Genomic DNA, 16,460 nt, shown 5'->3' on the forward strand with positions numbered 1-16,460 from the left:
TTCCTCTATTATATGCAGATCTCTCTCATGAATATTCATTGTGGGTATCCTGAAAACCCTATAGACTAGACTGGGGATTCCACAGAACCCCTGTTTACTCTACAACATCTGGGGGGATAAAGGAACATAGTATTTCAGAATCCTGCATTATCTCCATCCTTGGGGCTCATTTTGGAATTTTTGTGCCAGAAAAGGCAATCACAAATATGATATTTTGTAAAAATTATGTTGTTAAATGCCCTTTAAAGTAAGGAGTTCCTCTGTTTTATTCAACAAACCCCACTGTGGTGGTTAAAAATCCTGTAATGTGGATGGAGCTAACTGATTATATTGTTAGAAAAGAGAGAGCAGCCTGACACTTGTCCATTAGTGTAGTAAAAGTGAAGTGTGGGCTGGAATGCAATAACTAGCAAGAGTGAGATCAGGGTAGAGAGGATGTTGAGGGAGCCAGGTTGTATAAGGGCTGTTAGGCTTACTGTAAGTGATTTTTTTTCAGTACCTGAAATCAAATGCGAGTCATTGCATTTTGGTAGAGTAAAGAAGGTCAAGGTAAAAACCCATTGTAATTGCCTCAGACCATTTGTTCAGTATTTTCAGTATATAAATAGCTTTCTACATTGTCCTCATATGCTAAGTAAGAGAATAGTTATTTTGAAACAGAGGTTCATTTTATAACTCTGAAAAGTTTCCTTTAATAATGTTCCCTCTCCCCCTGGAATGACTTGCTGCCAGCTCCATCCTTCTATGAGAAACTGATTATAGAGTGGGGGTCAAAGTGAGTGTAATAGCTTTGCAGAGATAATAAATGCAGACCAATTCAGTGCCCAGATGCCAAGCTATCAGCTAGAAACTTGTATGGGAGGATGGATAGTGGTTTTGGGACACTAGCTAGGTATTCCAGGATGCTTTGTATTACACATTCCGCTGCTGGCAGCCACTGCAGCTTTGATTTTGTAACCAAGAAGCTTACTGAACCCCGAGAAGAAAATAAGACTGAAGAATCTAAACCTAAGGACTGCCGATTCTTTTTCTATGGCAAAGTACTACATCTTTATTAATTAGATCAATAGGCTTCCTGCAGGAGCGTGTGCAGTTTCTATAAGAAGCACACAACTCCTGTCGCTCTTAAAACCCAGTAAAATGGAGAAGGGTAGTTCAGAACAGATTTTGGAAGTTGGGGTGAATTTTAAAATAAAATTGCCTTTAACTTTCAAGTACAGTTTTGTAAAAAGTAATACTTATGTTCCACAGGGGACATGAAACAATGTAGCAGCGAGAACTAAAAAGAAATAAACATTTTCTCTCTCTGATGTAAAAAGTCATTTCAAAACTCAGGTATACAAATTTAAACATTCCTCCTTATTTACAGATTTACTGCAGGATTAGCAATACCTTCAGGTTTTAGATGACTTCTGTCAAATAGGTGCTGTAATACGCCATATCACCTGGATAAACTGAGCCTCTTTGATTTTACCCCCACTGCATTTATGAATTGAAAGTTCCAGTTCTAAGAAAAGCAGGAATTACCGGATAGCAGGGGAAATGGCAGCACAACCAGGATTGATCCAGTCTGTCCTTGATCACAGGGAAACCATTTGGTAATTTTCATTCAGAGATATTAGCTTCGCTGTCTACTTTTTTTTGCATACAACCAAGAAAATAAAACTGGTTTTAAGGAACAGGAAAGCTGAGGTGAACCTTCTGTTTTTACTACTGTGACTTAAAACTGATCTGGTTTTATACCAACAAATTCAACCAGTCTTGGCTGCTCAGTTCTTCTTCCCCCACTCCCTGATCTGGTTCAGTAATCCAGTTAAATGAGAAACCTTACTTTGAGTTTCAAAATTCACTGGATTGTTTTTTAAGACTAACTGAAGTTGAAACACATGAACTGGCTATCTTTGAATTGGGCAAGAGTGCCACCAGAAGAAGACTCCTCCTACTTTGGTGCTATCCAATTTGTAGTGGTTCCCAAACCTGTTCCTGGAGGCACCCAACCTGTCAAGTTTTCAGGATATCCACAATAAATATTTGTGAGAGAGATTTGTATGCTCTGCCTCCACTGCATGCAAATGTCTCATGAATATTCATTGTGGATATCCTGAAAGCCTGACTGGCTTTGGGTTGCTCCAGGATCAGGTTTGGGAACCAGTTAACTAGAGCAACCACCTGTGCGGCAGCACAGCTAGCCAATCCCAGAGGTCATTTCTTTCTGAAGCTGGGAAAGAGTAGGGTTGTACAGCACTGAATACTGGCTCAGTTAAGCTACCAGGTATATGTTATACAAACTTATAATACAAAGTGTATTTTAAAGGCTAACAAAGTTAGATTGTTAATAAATAACTTCTATTCAATAAAGTGTTAGAGATTTAACTGGGTAGGACTTTTCATTTTACCATAAACTGTGTGAACTTGAACTCCCAGTTTTGTCAGTGTCTGGGTAGCACTGCCTTCTTGTTTTTAACGCTGGAGTTTGCCATGGCTTCTACATAATATTAAGGAATGATTTTAGTTCTGCTTTAAAGACATGGTTTGCTTTTAGTATGGTAAAATATTATAATTAGAATACTTTACATACTTTTGAGTTTCAAGTACTGTTGAGAGAAATGAATTTGGAAGTACAGGGAGGGTTGCCAACATTTTGAAAGAGAAGAACCAGTCACCTGCCACACCTTGTATGCAAATAAAAGTATGTGCTTTGGTATTACAACTTATAAATGTTCACCGTAAATGAAAGGATGTTCCCAGGGCAGAGCAAGGATGAATGGGGACATTTTTCCCTTTCTTATACTCCCAACGTTCCCATTTCCACATTCTCTTAACCCCTTTTCAGAACCATCTTTTTCCTCCTGTATTCCAGGTTCTTCACATCATGTCTCATACTCTGCCCTCCCCACCACAGAGACATCAACAGTGGCACGTCCCAAATATGAGATTTGCCACTCTAAATGAGTGAGGTTTCTCATAATGCATTTGGGGTATGTGTTTGGTCTGGTGGTGGAGGGACTGAGGCTTGGTGAAGGGCTGCTGGCTATTCTTAGGGGCCCTTTTACTAAAGGGTTGCCACATGGCAACTTGGAAATACTGCTGGCCCAACACGCGCTATTTCCAGCGGTAGTGGAAATATTTTAAAAAATATTTCCACAAGGGGTTACCCAGCAGTAATCGGGCAACATTGCACACTGCCCAGTTACCACCAGGTTAGCGCAGCAGCCCTTACTGCCATCTCAATGGGTGGAAGTAAGTGCCCCCCCCCCCCCGAAAAGGCCACGTGACAAGTGCAAACTTACCACATGGCCATTTCATTTTTGGTTACTTTCACCTACTGCAGTAAAAGGGGTCCTGGTGCGTGGCAAAAATGGCCACCGCTACTAGCGTAGGGCCCCTTTAACTGCACCTCAGTACTACTACTACTACTTAACATTTCTAGAGCGCTACTAGGGTTACGCAGCGCTGTACAAAATAAACAAAGAAGGACGGTCCCTGCTCAAAGGAGCTTACAATCTAAAGAACGAAATGTCAAGTTGGGCAGTCTAGATTTCCTGGGTAGAGGTGTAGAGGTTAGGTGCCGAAGGCGACGTTGAAGAGGTGGGCTTTAAGCAGAGATTTGAAGATGGGCAGGGAGGGGGCCTGGCGTATGGCCTCGGGGAGTTTGTTCCACGCGTTGGGTGAGGCGAGACAGAAAGGGCGGAGCCTGGAGTTGGTGGTGGTGGAGAAGGGTACTGAAAGGAGGGATTTGTCTTGAGAGCGGAGGTTACGGGTAGGAACGTAAGGGGAGATGAGGGTAGAGAGGTAAGGAGGGGCTGCAGATCGAGTACATTTGTAGGTTAGTAGCAGAAGCTTGAATTGAATGCGGTACCTGATCGGATGCCAATGAAGTGACTTGAGGAGAGGGGTGATATGAGTGTATCGGTTCATGCGAAAGATAAGACGTGCAGCAGAGTTCTGAATGGACTGAAGGGGGGATAGGTGGCTAAGTGGGAGACCAGTGAGGAGTAGGTTGCAGTAGTCAAGGCGAGAGGTAACGAGAGCATGGATGAGAGTTCAGGTGGTGTGCTCAGAGAGGAAAGGGCAGATTTTGCTAATGTTATAGAGGAAGAAGCGACAGGTCTTGGCTATCTGTTGGATATGCGCAGAGAAGGAGATGGAGGAGTCGAAGATGACACCGTCCCCGTCTCATCTGCCCGCAACCTCGATGAGGGTGTTATCAACCGAAATAGAGAGTGGAGGTAGAGGGGAAGTGGGTTTGGGTGGGAAGACAAGAAGTTCGGTCTTGGCCATGTTCAGTTTCAGGTGGCGGTTGGACATCCATGCAGCAATGTCGGATAAGCAGGCCGATACTTTGGCCTGGGTTTCCGCAGTGATGTCAGGTGTGGAGAGATAAAGCTGGGTGTCAGCATAGAGATGATACTGGAAGCCATGAGACGAGATCAGGGAGCCCAGGGAAGAGGTGTAGATAGAGAAAAGAAGGGGTCCAAGGACAGAACCCTGAGGGACTCCAACAGAGAGCGGGATAGGGGTGGAGGAAGAACCATGAGAGTGTACTCTGAAGGTACGATGGGAGAGATAAGAGGAGAACTAGGAGAGGACAGAGCCCTGGAACCCAAAAAGAGGACAGTGTGTCAAGAAGTAAGTTGTGATTGACAGTGTCAAAAGCGGCGGATATGTTGAGGAGAATGAGGATGGAGTAATGACCTTTGGATTTGGCAAGGAACAGGTCATTACAGACTTTGGATAATGCTGTTTCTGTCGAGTGAAGTGGGCGAAAGCCAGATTGAAGCGGATCGAGGATGGTATGAGAGGCGAGAAAATCAATGCAATGGCTGTGAACGGCGTGTTCAAGTATTTTGGAGAGGAAGGGTAGGAGGGAGATGGGGCAGTAGTTGGAGGGACAAGTAGGGTCAAGTGAAGGTTTTTTGAGGAGAGGTGTGACAACAGCATGCTTGAAGGTGTCAGGGACAGTTGCGGTGGAGAGAGAGAGGTTGAGGATATGACAGATGGGAGGGGTGATAGTGGGAGAGATGGTGATAAGTAAGTTGGTGGGGATGGGGTCTGAGGAACAGGTGGTGCATTTTGAGGAGGAGAGAAGATGGGTGGTTTCCTCTTCGGTGATATCAGGAAAAGAGGAGAAGGAGGCCTGGGTTGATTGGTTGAGGGAGTGGGAGATAGGATGAAGGGGGAGGAGAAGGTTTAGTGGTGAATTCGAGGTTGATCTTCTGGACCTTGTCGCAGAAGTAGTTAGCCAGTGATTGAGGAGAGAGTGAAGGGGGTGGGTGGGAGCGGAGGGCACTTTGAGGAGGGAGTTGAGGGTGGCGAAGAGACGATGAGGGTTAGAGCTGAGGGAATTAGTCAAGTGAGTGTAGTAGTCCTGTTTGGCGAGGAATAGGGAGGACTGGAAGGAGGATAGCATGAATTTGTAGTGAATGAAGTCAGTATGGGTGCGAGATTTCCTCCATAGGCGTTCAGCCGATCGGGAGCAGGAGCGAAGGTAACGGGTGCAAGGGTTAAGCCAGGGCTGGGGATTAGGGCGCCTAGTGGGACGGGAAACAGACGGTGCAAGGGTGTCAAGGGCAGAGGAGAGAGTGGCATTGTAGTTGGAGACAGCCTTGTCGACGGACTCGGAGGATGTGATGGACGGGAGGAGGCCAGAGATACTAGCGGATAAGGTGGGGGGGGGTCAACTGCCTGGAGATTCCTGGAGGTAGTAGTTAGGGTTGGGCGGGACTGAGGGGGAGGGCGATGAAGTGTGAATGTGATCAGGTGATGGTCAGAAATGGGAAGAGCGGAGACACAGAGATTAGAGGGCGTGCAGGTAGAAGAGAGGACGAGATCAAGACAGTGACCAGATTTGTGAGTAGGGGTGGTGGAGCTCAGTTGGAGGTTGAAGGAGGAAGTTAGGGTGAGGAATTGAGAAGCGTATGAGTCAGATGGGTTATCAGTGTGTATGTTGAAGTCACCAAGAATAAGGGAAGGGGATGAGGTCTCGAGGAAAACGGAGAGCCAGGCATCGAAGTCAGTAAGGAAGGAAGGGAGGGACTTATCAGGGGGACGGTAGATGACTGCAACACGGCGTGGCAGCGGGTAGAATAGACGAATGGAATGGACTTCAAAGGATGAGACGCAGTGAGACTGTGGTAGGAGTCCCTTAATGACTTCATATGCACCTTAAAATGGATTCTCCGAGGTGCAAGTGACTTTTTTTTTCTTTCAGAGCGAGTAGTGCCTTCCCTAGGAGATTTTATTTTCTTCTATTTTTTTTTCCTTATTTTTCACTTCCCTTATTGGTCTAGGTATTCCCCCCCCCCCCCCCCCCCCCCCCTCTTTTAAGTTTTCTTATTTTTTTTTTTATGCTCTCTTAGGTCTGAGCTGTGGTTGGGACTTGTTCCTCTGGTTTTTTCAGGTGCATTGCAGTGGCGTAGCTACAAGTGGGCCGGGGCCCACCCACTTAGGGCTCAGGCCCACCCAACAGTAGCACATGTTTAGCAGTAGCTAGTGGGGATCCCAAGCTCCGCCAGCTGAAAACTTCCCCCTGATGGTAACAAAAACGCTGCTGTCCACAATACTGGCAGTGAGGTCTCAAATACCAGTGCCATATTCGGCTCCAGTGTTGACAACCACCCGGGCGGGCACCCCCTTGATATCAGTGGAAAAGACTTCTCTGGAGTTGAGGGTGGAGCCAACACCTCGACGCCCATCTTGAGGACATGGTTCTGGCCTCCCATGAGTTCTTTGCTGATACTGATAAGGAGTGTTCATGGGATTCTGATGAGGATACAGTACTTCTCGGAGGAGGAGTCCTATGGTATCCCATCTGACCCCTCCCTTCCTGAGGAAAGAAAAAAAACTCCACCTGAGAGCCTTTCCTTTCCATCTTTTGTCAGGCAAATGACAACTGCCATTCCAATTTGTTTAGAGACAGAGGACAAGCCCAGAGCTGAGATGTTTGAGGTCCCGGACTAAGATTCCCCTCCTAGAGATGCTGTGACCGTCCCGCTTCACAAGATCCTATGGGATGTTCAGGTAAAGAACTGGGAGTCCCCTCTGTTGGTCCCTGCCCAAGAAGATACACTATGTACCGGATCCAGAGCTCCCTAGGTTTGATAGGCCCCAGTTGCCTCATCACTCCTTGGTGGTGGGCTGCGTGCTCAAAAGAGCCAGTTCTAGGAACTATGCTTCGGTGCACCCTGGCAGAGAAGCTAGAGCCCTGGATTCTTTGGGGCGTAAGATGTATCGGGCTTCTATGATTATCTCCCGAATTCAATCTTACCAGCTCTGTATGAGCCTATACTTGTGAAACTTGGTGTGCAGTATGTCTGATTTGGCAGATTCTCTCCCACATGAGCAGGCTGAATCTCTTCGCCAGTTGGTCAAGCAGCAGGAGACATGTAGAAAGTTCTTGGCCAGGGGTGGCTATGACACCTTTGATGTGCCATCCAGGATCTCTGCCCAGAGTATAGCGATGCACAGACTGCGTGTTTCTGACTTGAACCCTGCTATCCAGCAAAGATTGGCAAATTACATTTGCCAGGGAGATAACTTTTATGGAGACAAGGTGGAGGAGCTCCCTAACCTCATCAAGAAACACAGACACCATTGACTGTCTTCCGCCAGATGTTTTCACCTTCCTCCTCATCCAGGAGGTTTTTAGGCAAGTTGGAAGAGGGGCCCCTACTATTCTCAGAGGCAAGTCTCAACAGGCTTGTCCCAGCGCTCTTGTTCTCGGCAACAACATACGCCCAAGGTCCAGCCTGCTCCCCAGTCAAAGCCGGGGACAAGCTTTTGACCTGCTCCAGCAGAACATAGCCACTGTAAAAGTGACCATCCTGGATGACCTACTGGTTGGGGGCTGAATATTTTCCAAGAAAGGTTGACCCCTTGTAACCTCTGACTGGTGGGTTCTTCAAATAGTCTGTGTCGGTTATGTCCTGCATTAGCATTGGAGACCACAGAATTGCCCGCCTACAGCATCTCATTTCAGCTCTTGGCACAAACAGGTACTTGCAGAGAAATCTGCCCTTCTAAAGGTCCATGCGGTCGAGCCCGTTCTACCAAGGGAAGGGATTCTATTCAATTCCAGGTACTTCTTGTGCCAAAGAAAATAGAGGGATGTGTCCTAAGGGCCCTGAACAAATTCCTGGTGAAAGAGAAGTTCAGGATGGTTTCCCTGGGCACCCTTCTCCCCCATGATTCAGGAAAATGATTGGCTATGCTGTCTAGACTTGAAGGATACTTACACTCACTTCCTGAGACCTGGAATTATTGGGATGTATCTTTGATTTCAGCTGGGGGCACATCACTTCCAGTATCGCATGCTGCCTTTTGGCCTCATGTCGGCTCCTAGGGTTTTCACCAAATGTCTTTCAGTAGTCGAAGTGTCATTATGCAGTCCATATCTGGACGATTGTCAGGTGAAGAGCACGTCTAAGGACAGTGCTCAGGAATCCATACAGAGTACTAATCAGGTGTTAGAGCTACTAGGGTTTGTTTTAAACTACCCCAACTCCCATCTCCCTCCTGTTCAGCAATTGGAGTTCATTGGAGCCCTGCTAGACAAGCAGCAGGTGGGGACTTTTCTCCTTAGACCGTGTGGACACTTTTGCTACTCGGGTTTGAGCCAGCCAGCAGGTCACAGCTTGGAAGATGTTGAGGTTGGTAGGCCACATGACCTTCAGTGTCCATGTCACGCCCATGGCACATCTTTACATAACCCAGTGGTCCTAAGCCTCAGGGAACCTAGCGGATGTCATCCAAGTGACACCAGAGTTGGTTCAGTCTTCTTTGGTGGGCAATGTGGTCCAATTTGACTGTGGGACTTCCATTCCAAATTTCTCATCCCCAGAAAGTGCTCAGCCCTAGAAAGTGCTGATGATGGACACCCAAAGTGCTTGGTCAACCCAGGAGCCTGGTCTCCACATCCACCTTCTGGAGCTCCAGGCAATCTGGAACCACTCTAAAGGCTTTCGGAGATTGACTGTTCAACTAAATTGTGTCCATTCAAACAGTTGAGTTGCGATGTACTACACCAACAAGCAGGGGGGCACCAGATTATGCCTACTGTGGCAGGAGGCCATCCGGATTTGGCACTAGGCAGTCCAGCATGGGATGCTTCTCAAAGCCACTTACCTGCCATGCAAACCCAACAGCCTGGCTGACAAACTGAGCAGGATCACTCAACCACATGAGTGGTCACTTGGAATGGGCATTGCCCATGAGATCGTCTGAGAGTGGAGCACCCCCTCGGTGGATCTCTTTGCCACTTAATTCAATCACAAAGTTCCTCAGTACTGTTCAAGCCTCAAGCCCATGACCGGCTATGTCAAATGCCTTCCTCCTTCATTGGGGGACTGGTCTTCGGTATGTGTAGCCTCCCAACCCTCTTGTGGGGAAGACTTTGCTGAAGCTCAGGAACCATGATCCTCATGGTCCCATACTGGCCCAGGCAGATCTGGTTCCCTCTGAAGCAGCTTAGAGATTGGAGTGTTTTCCTACCCTCATCACGCAGAGCAAGGGATCTCTTCTACATCCCAACTTCCAGGCTCTGGCCCTCATCGCTTGGCTGTTGAAAGCTTAGAGTTTGCTTCCATGCATCTTCCTGAGGATATCACCAGGGTCTTGCTGGAATGATTCCATTAATAGGTATTACTCTTTCAAATGGAGGAGGTTTGCCATCTATTAGGGGATCTAGGGCCTTGCCCCCATTTCTTGCCCTACACAGACCCTGCTTCAATACTTTTTGCACATTGCTGAGTCTAGTTTCAAGACCAATTCTACTTAAGTATATAAGTGTTGCCATACTGGGACAGAGCAAAGGTCCATCAAGCCCAGCATCCTGTTTCAAAAGGTGGCCCATCTGGGTTACAAGTACCAGGCAAGATCCCAAAACAGTATAATACATTATATGCTGCTTATCCTAGAAATAAGCAGATTTTCCCCTATCTTAATAATGGCTTATGGGCTTTTCTTTTACAAAGCTATCCAAACCTTTTTTTAAACCTTGCTAAGCTAACTGCTTTTACCACATCTCTGGCAATAAATTCCAGAGTTTAATTACACGTTGAATGAAGAAATATTTTAATTGTAATTGGGGGGGTTATCATTGGGAAACACACCATTTCCAATTGACAGATTGCATTTCATTAACTTAGGCCCAGGCTGGACTGACTCTTGAGAGTTCTATCAAGACTTATGTTGGAGCCATGGCGGTGTCGGTAGTCCACTTAAGGTCAGCCTCCATTGAAGAAATATGTAAGGCTGCAACATGGTCTTCAGTCCACACATTCATATCTCATTGCTGCCTTGAGCAGGATACCTGACGCGATAGTCAGTTTGGACAGACAGTGCTGCAGAATTCGTTTGGAGTCTAGAATCCAACTCCACCCCTTAGGCCCATTTTCTTCTCTTCCAGGCTGAACGCATACAGTTGTATATAGTTTCACATTGATTACTGTTTTGCCCTCACCATTGTAAGGTCGACTTGACCAGTGGTGGTTGTTTTCATTGAGCCTGGTAGCTAGGGATTCCCACATGTGCGAATATGGCCTGCTTGTCCTCAGAGAAAGTGAAAGATACTTACCTGTGGCAGGTATTCTCTTAGGACACAAGGCCATTCGTTCTCACATACCCTCCCACCTCCCCTTGGAATTACTGCTACATCCGGGCTCTCAGGGTAGGTGGAAAGGCACGCATGTGCAAATGATATTAGCTTTTTTTTTTTTCTTTTTATGCGCTGCCCCAGGTGATGTGGATGATGATATGTACATGTGAGAATAAATGACCTGCCTTCCTCGGAGAATATGAATAATCTGAGGTTCTACTGCACCAAATCCTACAGAAATAAACACTTGATTTTTTTATTGCTTCTTTTGTTATTTGTTATGTTAAAGCTCAATGCCCATTATTTGTATTTGGCTGAGTAGTAAAATATGCTATTTGGTACAGCTCCTAATATCTATGGAAACAATTCAACTGCCTTATGGCTAGGGCTTCTGGATTTCATGTATTTTCATTTAGCAAGCTGCAGAACCCCAGAGGAAATGTAGGTAGCACTGACTTTTATTTTGAATTGTGGACATTTATAGCAACAACTATGAACACAGCTGTGTTGCTGCAAAAAGTCAGCAGTGCTGCAGCTCAGAGCTTGTCTTGGACCTGGTGGATTTGCGAAATTAAAGTTGGCTGAAAGTCAGAAGCCCTAACTAGGGTGTACTATTACTGTACTCCCGGGAAAAATCTACACCAAAATCTTTTAGTTTACGAGTGTAATTATTTTATGGCTGTAATTTTATTATAAACACACTTTTGCTCTTAGAATTTGTAGCCATTCCAAAAAATGATTTAATGTACTCATCTTTAGAGAGGCTCCCTCCTTCTGTAAGGCTAGCATGGAGACATCCTTTTGGTATGAATTCACAAATAGTTTTGAAGCTGTTCAAAGGATGTGTCCCTAAAACAAACATACAAAAACATTTCATAATGTTCAGCATACCCATGCTGCACCCTTCATTTTAAATACTGTGCCTCTGCATGCTCTTAATGTAGAGATTGAATGGATGATTCTAGTTTAGTTTTGTATGATTGTTCTGTGACTGGCTGTGTAGGGTCAGCTGATTTTTATAAAGGTACAAAAACCCACCCCTGCTGCCATGTTTGGTTAAAAATGAAGGGAGTTGCATGGGGCAGAACTTTGAGGTATGCGGGATCAGCGATCTTTCTTTAAAATGTCAGCTGTTTCAAGAATGTGTGCCCTAAAGCAGTGTCTTCCAAGTCCAGTCCAGATCGAGATAGTTCAAGCGCACTGTTTTTTGGGAAAAGCCCGGAATAACATAGCTAGAGACATCGTGGTGTGCTTTCAGAGCTACAAAGTGAAAGATGCTGTCAAGGCTCCCCGAGGTAAAGAAGACCTTATGTGGGACACATCATTTATCATTATAACTAGTAAAAAAGCCCTGTTTCTGGTGCAAATGAAACGGGGGCTAGCAAGGTTTTCTTCTGTGTGCATGTGGGAGTGTGTGTGTCCCTGCCCTCTCTCCCTTCCCCTGTGTTGTTTGTCCTCTCTGTCCCCTCCCCCCTCGGAGTCGAGTCCTTCAGTGTTAAGTTTCCTGCTGTGTTTGTTACAGAGATAGTGAGGGCTTCTGCCCTCTCTCCCCTCCCCCCTCTGAGTCCTTCACTGTTACAGAGAGAGCAATTTGATTTCGTGCTTTGCTGTGTTTTCCTTCACTGTTTGTGTTACAGAGAGAGCGAGGGCGGGGCAGACACTCATGGGGAAACCGGATATCTCTCCCCCTTCACACTTCTGGCTGGAGGCTTCATTTAGAACGTTGGTGGTGCCTTTTATATATAGAGATAGGATTTAGCTGCATCTACTTTGAAATGCCAAGGAGAACTTTGTTTCCTCACAAAGCAACTACAGAAAGAGGGAGTGCAGTATCGGTGGCAATTTCCTTTTGCTTTGATTTTCACCTGCAAGGGCCAGTTACATCATGTTTGATCTAAAGAGGAGGCCTCTCTGATTTGCCCATGTCTGGATCTGGATCAGGCAGGAGGGAAGTCACAGCCTGCGGTGCACAAGATTCAAGATCGTCCTAAGTGGCAACGGATCTCCAATAATGAAAGCTGTCATTTGCAACGCCAAGTCTCTGTGACGAGTATGTCAGGAGTTTTCACTCCCTGACTCGGGTCCCACTCGCAGGATCTGATATGTCCGTGTAAGACTCAGAGGGGTGTTTTGGGAACTGGAATTCTCATTTGCTTTACAAGATTGATTAGTGGTTTAAGATTTGCAGGAACACTGGGGAATGTATGGAGAGTACGGTTTTCTAAGTTTTCATACTTGTTAAGATGACACTATCACAATTTTGAATGACAATTTATGATGTTGGAGGGGTTTTCTCAGAGGATGTATTAATATGCTGGGTGAAATCCACTATAAAGAAAATGTTTTTCTTAATGTGGAAACTCAAACGCATGAAACCATTCTTTCCAAGGGAAATATTCCGCAACCTGATACAGTCAATGGTACTAAGCCAAGCAGACTACTGTAATGGAATCTATGTGGGATGCAAAGATCAAATCATAAAGAAACTTCAGACCGCCCAAAATACAGCAGCCAGGCTAATATTTGGAAAAACACGCTTTGACAGCACCAAACCACTCCGAGAAAAACTGTATTGGCTACCAATCAAAGAACGTATCACTTTCAAAATCTGCACGACTGTTCATAAAATAATTTACGGCGAAGCACCGGGATACATGACAGACCTCATCGACCTGCCAACCAGAAACACCACAAAATCTACACAATCATACCTAAACCTCCACTACCCAAACAATAAAGGTCTCAAATACAAATCCACCTATGCATCCAGCTTCTCCTATTTAAGTGCACAACTATGGAACGCACTGCCAAAAGCAGTAAAAACTACGCTCGACCATCTAAACTTCCGGAAAGCACTAAAGACAGACCTGTTCAGAAGAGCATACCCCACTGACCCAACATGATATACCTGGACACTTGTGACACAATGTAACCAAAGATCGTTATGAACATTACCTGACCCTTCCTCCCCTCTCCCTCTCTAAGATCCCCAAATTCTACCTACCATACATGTACTTCATTCCACCACACTATCACTGTATCCATTCATTCATGCCATGTATTTGTTCAGAGCGGAATCGGCTAATGCCGTTAACTGTAATATGTAAGCCACATTGAGCCTGCAAAGAGGTGTGAAAATGTGGGATACAGATGTAACAAAATAAATATTTAAATTGTGTTTTGATATGTGTGCTTGGGTGGATGAGGAGGGGTGACTTTGCCTCTTCCTCTATGATTTGTGATATACCTGGTGGGAGGGGTATAAGAAGTTTGGGGGTGGGGGGTAAGGGGAGGTATGGGGATGTTGAGGTAGGAGGTTGTTTATTTTCATTAGAGTACTGGGGGGTGATGGAAGGGGTGCACGTAGGACTTTGTTAGGGGTCTTTTATGTATGCTAGATAGAGAAGGGTGTAGGGTTTGGTTACATAATGTTTTGATTTTCCTTTTCTCAGCTTATGGGTGATTTTAAGATGGTATCCTTGAACGCCAAAGGGTTAAACTTGCCTTATAAGAGACAATGTCTTTTTAAAGAATTATCTAGACTCTCTGCCTCTATATGCTTTTTGCAGGAGATTAATTTATTAACGCGTCAGCATGGCCTCCTGCACCATAGGCAGTATCCGCTGCAACTTTTTGCTTCACATCCCTTGGCAAAAAAGCAAGGGGTGGGTATTTAGATTTCTGGGTCTCTCCAGCCTTTAGTAAAGAGTGTGATCTCCGACCCTAATGGTCACTCTTTGGCTGTTCAAGTTGCACTTCAGGGTGGTGTTTATAACCTGGTCACCATCTATGCCCCTAATGATACGCAGAGGACTTTTTACTTAGACTTGGAGAGGTCCCTGCTGTAGTGGTCAGATGGATTATGGTTTTTGGGAGGTGATTTCAATATTATGCTTCATCCCACTATGGATTCCTCTATGCAGCATATGCATAAGCAAGCAGATCAGCAAGCTCTGCAGGATCTGCTGATGAATCTGGGGTTGATAGATACCTGGAGGTATTTTTATGGAACCCGTAAGCAGCTTACATATTATTATTCTGCTTCGCATGCCTCTTATTTGCATATAGACTATTTTTTCTTGGATAAGGGTATTTTGTCTAATGTGGTAAAGGTGGATATTGAAAATGGTCAGACTATACCCCGATTTGGGTGCAAATATAGGGGACACCTTCAGGATATCAAACTTCGTTCTTGGAGACTGAATGAGTCCCTTCTAGATGATGCCCAGATGATTCAGGATATGAATAGGGAGATCCCATTGTTCTTGGAAAATCTGTTGTTCTTGGTTGATAATTCCCTTTCTGGCATTTTTCTGGGCATTGTATGGGAAAGTTTTAAAGCGTTTGTTAGAGACTGATTATGTGAGCCAGCAAACTGAAACGGGAACAAGAGAGCCAGGGTAGGGATTTGAGATGGTGCCTCTCTGCGCTAGAACTTCAATGTGCACAATTCCCCACTCCTACACTGATGCACCAGATTTGGGAGCTGCGCCAATCCTTGCAAGCTCTTTGGGCAGGAGAAGTGACCCACCATACGAATAAAGTGATGCAAGTGTTCTATGAATTGAAACAACAGCACCTGTAATTACATGTAATGTCCCTCTGTGATGGGGAGGGAATGGAATATTTTAAATCTGAGAAATTGTGGGCATGTTCTGTACGCTTTTATCATGCCTTATATTCATCTGAAACACATGCGACATCTTCTGCAATGCAACAGTACTTGGCGAAGATTACTCTTCCACGTCTCACAGATAATCAGGTGGAATTTTTAGAGCAGGCTATCCAGACTGAGGAGGTAACCCATGCAAATGAATCCTTGAAGCCAGGTAAATCACTGGGGCTCAATGGTCTTACAGCTAAGTTTTAAAAAAAAATTAGGGGGCTGGTAATGGGGTGTTGAAGGGGGATCCCTTGCCTTCTGTGATGGGGGAGGCCGGTATTACTGTACTACCTAAGCCTGGCAAAGATGGTAGACAATGTGGCTCCTACTGGTCAATTTCTGTCCTTAAGCTGGATGTCAAATTGTTAGCCAGTGTTCTTGCGAAAAGACTTAACATTCATTTCTGATCTTATTCATATGGGTCAATGTGGGTTTATTTCTCAACGTACCACTGGAGATAATGTGTGCAGAGCAATTCAGCTTAACTGGTATGCAGCACACACTGAGACTCCCATGGTGTTATTAGCAATTGATGACAAGAAGGCGTTTGACCGAGTAGAATGAATGTTATGCATGTAGAATTAGAAAAGATGGGTTTTGGGCCTTGTTTTCATTCCTGGATTACGGAACTGTATACCAGTCCTCCTGTAACAATCAGGGTAAATGGGGGTTACTCTCAGGCTTTCCAGTGGGGAGGGGAACGTGGCAGGGCTGTCCCCTGTCACTGCTACTGCTTGCTTCAAAAGTGGAGCCATTGGCTGCCTCCATTCATCAAAGTCCAGCTATCATGGGTCTATGGGTGGGAGGGGTTGACTATAAAATATCCTTGTTTGCGGATGATATATTATTGGTTACAAATCCTGAAAATACACTACTGCTTATCATTCAGACTTTGAATGAGTACTGTGCCCTCTCTGGTTTTAAAATGAATGCTAATAAGTCTGAAATATTGAATGTGACCCTGGATCCAGGTCCGGTGCAGGCTCTAAAGACATCAGTACCTTTTGGGTGGCCTAAGTGATATATCCAGTATTTGAGAGTTAGCATATGTCCAAAGTTTTCAGGTCTTGTTATGATTAAGGAATTGTCATTGGTCTTGATAGATGGCATGATCTGACTCATACTTGGCTGGGGAGGGTAGCTGTCTGTAAAATGATGTTACTACCAAAATTTCTTTCTGTGTCACACTCCCAGTGCCCATTC

The sequence above is a fragment of the Microcaecilia unicolor genome, chromosome 7 (assembly GCF_901765095.1).
Source record: "Microcaecilia unicolor chromosome 7, aMicUni1.1, whole genome shotgun sequence".
NCBI lineage: Eukaryota > Metazoa > Chordata > Amphibia > Gymnophiona > Siphonopidae > Microcaecilia > Microcaecilia unicolor.